Raw genomic sequence first — 5078 nt, forward strand, 5'->3', positions numbered from 1 at the left:
AGGGAAAATTTTCACACCTGAAAAACAAAAACTTGGTTTACAACACAAGTGTAAATCAAGATTCTAATTGCTCCAATAGTGAGGACCCCAATCTCTGCAGTGACTACTTCCCAGGAGAGGTTCTGCCACTATGTCTATAAAAGATCCCAAGACTCCCAATCTTGGTGACCCATTTTCAAGACTGTGTCAGGTCCTTTGAGTAAGTATAGGACTAGATATAAATGTGTATGTATTATTCTCTCATTTTCTGATATTTATTTCCTGATTGTTGAAATCAAGGGATTCCCTAAAAGTTCCAGGAGGCCGTGTTCCATTTTTTTCCTCAGCACAGGTATTTAATTGCAGATTGAAAATAATTGTATGAAAAAAATATTTCCCCATGAACTCCTGTTTCTTTTTTTCTTTTTTTAATTATTGTCCTTTAAATGAAGGTTTACAGAACAAACCAGCTTCTCATTAAACAATTAGTACACATATTGTTTTGTGACACTGGTTACCAACCCCACAACATGTCAATACTCTCCCTTCTCAGCCCTGGGTTCCATATTACCAGCTTTCCTGTCTCCTCCTGCCTTCTCATCCTTGCCCCTGGGTTGATGCACTCATTTAGTCTTGTTTTGTTTTATGGGCCTGTCTAATCTTTGGCTAAAGGGTGAAAGTTAGGAGTGACTTCATTACTGAGCTAAAATGGTATCCGCAGGCCATTTTCAGGGTTTCTCCAGTCTCTGTCAGGCCAGTAAGCCTGGTCTATTTTTGTGAGTTAGAATTTTGTTCTGCATTTTTCTCCAGCTCTGTCTGGGACCCTCTATTGTTATCCCTGCCAGAGTATTCGGTGGTGGTAGCCAGCACCACCTAATTGTGCTGGACTGGTGGAGAATGTGGTAGCTGTGCTCCATTAGTCCTTTGGACTAACCTTTTCCTTGTTGAATTCCTGATTCTAATGCAACCTATTTACAAGCATGGTTCCCTTCATCTCTAAATGCTTTCATCTGTGTGCTGTGCTCTTATCAGCAGAAATCCTGAGCATCTGATGGCCTGGTAAAAATAGATTTTCCGATGCAATGGCATTTATATCTGCTCTGCACTGAGTGAACAGTGTTCACCCTGCACTGCTTTGTAAAGCATTTTGACTTCTGGAAATGGTATATTCAAAGTGGGTTTTCTATATTTCCTATTGTTTCAAGCTACTCAGATTGGGTACAAGTGAATATGCAAGATTTTAAAAAATATATTGTTATCTGGAGTGAAATTGTTTTCTTCTTTGTAATAAAACCACTTGCCATCCAGTCGATTCTGACAACACTATGTGCTAATGCCCAGGCTGCACCACAGATCAATTAGTTAAATCAGAATTTCTGTGGGTGAGACCCAGACATCAATACTTATTAAATACTCCAGGCAGTTGCGCTATGTAGCCAATGTGGAGAACCTCTGTCTTAGGTCCTCAAACCCCAAGAAAAACTAAGAAATTCCAGCCACCTAATGACATCTCATATTTTTATACATTCTGAATATTTCAAAAAAATATTTCTAAATGTGCATAATCCCATGTCGTTTTTACAACCACCTTGGGAATTGATATTATTAACTCCTTCATTTTTCAGGTGCAGCAGTTGACTTGCCGTGCAATGATTCAGGTGTAACTAACATATCACCCTGATGCTGCACAGATTTGAGATAGGTATTCATATGCTCACATTCAGTGAATATTTGGAAATGGCATAAATGACAGGGAAATCTCACTTTTACTGCAAAACACATCTCCAGCTTCAAAATATGAAACCTACTACTTCTTTCTTCCTGAATAAAGGTTATCAAACATTATCCTGCATAAGCATCATCTGTAGAGTTTGTTAAAACATAGATTATTGGGCTTGGACACCATCCCCAGGATTCCTGATCCAGTAGGTCTGGAGCAAGGCCTGAGAGCTGGCATTTCTAAAAAGCCCCAGGTGATGCCAGTGGTCCAGTGACAACACTTTGAGGACCAATGGTCTAGGATATTTGAAAAACAGAGTGGTAAAAGTTCAAGATCTTGGCCCCTTTTTGTCTCATCTACATGATCTCTGAAATACTTAGGTGCTGGTCTTCCTCCCAGTAAACAGCAGGAGTGAGGGGCAGATGCATCAACAAAAAGTCTAGAAGTTTATAATTTTGATGAGATCCCATTTGTCTATATTTTCTTTTGTTCCTTGTGAGTTTAGTGTCATATCTAAGAATCCACTGTTTAAGACTAAGTCCTGAAGCATTACCTCTATATTTTCTTTTAATCGTTTTATGGTTTTAGGTCATACATTTAGGTCTTTGATCCACTTTGCGTTAGTATTTGTATACAGTGTGCTGTATGGGTCTACTTTCATTCTTTTGCAAGTGGAATCCACTTGTCCTAGCTTCATTTATTCAAGTGACTATTCCTTCCCCATTTTTTGAATTTGACACCATAGTCGCAGATTAATTGACCACACATGTGTGTGCTTATCTTTGGATTCTTGTGTAATATACAAGTGCCAGACTGTTTTGATTACTGTAGCTTTATACAGGCAGTCTCACTTTAGGAGCACCTGACTTACAGACAACACTTCCTTGCCCTTTATTGTTATGTAAATTTGCCCTCACTTTGAAATGATTGAACCAACCCCTACTCACAACAAATTCTTCATCACAATCATCTTCCATTGTTGCAATGAAGATTTAAATCATTGGAGAGCCTTCAACCCTTTCCTTACACTAAAGTAAGGCTAAAAAAGAATTGTACTTACGAGTTTCAACTTACCGGCACATTCAACTTAAAGACACAGTCATGAACAGACTTCATTCATAACCCAGGTCCTGCCTGTAATATGTTTTGAGATCAGGAAGTTTGAGTACTCCTACTCCATTCTTCTTTTTCAGTTTTGCTTTGGCCATTTGGGACCCTTTGCATTTCAATATAACTTTGAGGATTGACTTTTCCATTTATGCAAAGAAGGCTATTGGAATTTTGATGGTGATTGTGTTACATTTATATACGGCATTAAGTCTTCAGATCCAGGCCATGATATGGATGAATCTTGAAAACATTAAAAAAAAAAAAAAAAAAGAAAACATTAGCCTGAGTGAAATAAGCCAATCACAATACAACAAATATTGTATGAGCTCATTAATATGCTATACCTAGAATAGGCAAGTGTATAGACATCAGAGTTTAGAAGAGATTACCAGAGGGAGAAGACAGGAGCAAAAGCGGAAGCATTTTTAGAACACATTGAGTTTCTCTTTATGGTGATGAAAAATTTGGCAGTGGATGTTGGTGATTGTTGCATGACATGATTGATGTAATAAGTCTCACTAAATTGTACTCATGAAAAATGTTGAAAGCGACAATATCGCCTTGCATTTTTACAACAAACAAAGAAAGAAACAGTCCAGGATCTCTAAGCTTGAGACAAATGCTCAAAACTATATTCATCAAGTATGATTATAGCTTTTCATTAGGCTTTTCTTTCCCAGCCTCACAGGCTTCCAATCCCAGGAGAATGCCTGCAGAAAATCACTCTACTGTGACAGAGTTCATTTTGGGGGATTAACAAATGGGCCAGAGCTCCAGCTCCCTCTCTCATTCCTTTTTCTAGGGATCTAATGATCACCTTGGTGGGGAATCTGGACATGATCACGCTCATTTGTCTGAATTCCCAGCTCCATACCACCATGTACTACTTCCTCAGCAATTTGTCATTTGTAGATATGTGTTACTCCTCTGTCATTACTCCTAAAATGCTGGTGAACTTTGTGTCAGAGAAGAACAGCATATCTTATGCAGGGTGCATGTCACGGCTCTACATTTTCCTTGTTTACGTCATTGCTGAGGGTTACATACTGACAGTGATGGCCTATGACCGCTATGTTGCCATCCACAGTCCTTTGCTTTATAACATCATTAAAAAAAAAAAAAAATTAAATCTCCTCTCTGCTAGTGGCTGTGGCCTATATCACGAGGCTCATTGGTTCAACAATAGGGATCACCCTCATGTTAAAACTATCCTTTTGTGAGAGCCTCATCAGTCATTATTTCTGTGACATCCTCCCTCTCATGAACCTCTCCTGCTCTAACACGTATGACATTGAGCTCACAGTTTTCTTTTGTTGGATGGATTCAACATCATAGTCAACAGTCCTTGTCTCCTATGCATTAATCCTCTCCAGCATCCTCCACATCAGGAGCACAGAGGGTAGGTCCAAAGCCTTCAGCACCTGCAGTTCCCACCTTACAGCAGTGGGAATCTTCTTTGGATCTAGTGCCTTCATGTACCTAAACCTTCCACAGCCAGTTCCTTGGCTCAGGAGAATGTGGCCTCTGTGTTCTACACTACAGTGATCCCAATGCTGAACCCCCTAATTTACAGTGTGAGGAAAAAGGACATGAAGGTTGCCATGCAGAAAACACTGAAAAGAAGACTGACTTGATGCAAATGTTATTATTCTTTCTCCTTTTTAAAAGTAAGTTGTTATAAATACCAGAGGAAAGTCCAACTATGGACGGGTAACACCAATTCTCCACATCGTTGGTAAACAAGGCGTCTTCTCATTCTTCTCTCTTCCTTCCCACCCTCTCTCACATCTTACTATTGCAATCAGCTATTTTAAGTTCATATGTTCTTTTATTTGGAATCTATCCTGAGCCTTTTGCTAAAGATTTATTAACTTAATTGTAATTTAACACATTTGAAACTTTCAGCTCTGAGTTTGAGAGTCATTCATTGTTTTATTACCTTCTATAGAGAAAATGGAAACCCTGGTGGCATAGCGGTTAAATGTCATGGCTGCTAACCAAAGGTCATCAGTTCAAGCCCACCAGGCACTCCTTAGAAACTATATGAGGCTGTTCTACTCTGTCCTATAGGGTTGCTATGAGTCAGGATCAACTGGATGGCAACGAGTTTGTTTTTTGTTGTTGTTGCTGTTTTGGTATGCAGAAAATATTATTACCACCTTGCAGCAATGGGATTGTTCTATGGATATTCTGCATTCGTGTACTTAAAACCCTCCAAGGCCAGTACACTGGCCCAGGAGAACATTTTCCAATTTCAGTTATCTTTTGA

At 39.1% G+C, this 5078-nt stretch overlaps 1 pseudogene; it reads left to right on the top strand.

The window, feature by feature from the left end:
- Positions 1–3515: 3515 nt before the first annotated feature.
- LOC126061153 (olfactory receptor 151-like) lies at positions 3516–4443 on the top strand (annotated as a pseudogene).
- The last annotated feature ends 635 nt before the right edge of the window (positions 4444–5078 follow it).

This window comes from Elephas maximus, chromosome 17, assembly GCF_024166365.1.
Source record: "Elephas maximus indicus isolate mEleMax1 chromosome 17, mEleMax1 primary haplotype, whole genome shotgun sequence".
NCBI classification, from domain to species: Eukaryota; Metazoa; Chordata; class Mammalia; order Proboscidea; family Elephantidae; genus Elephas; species Elephas maximus.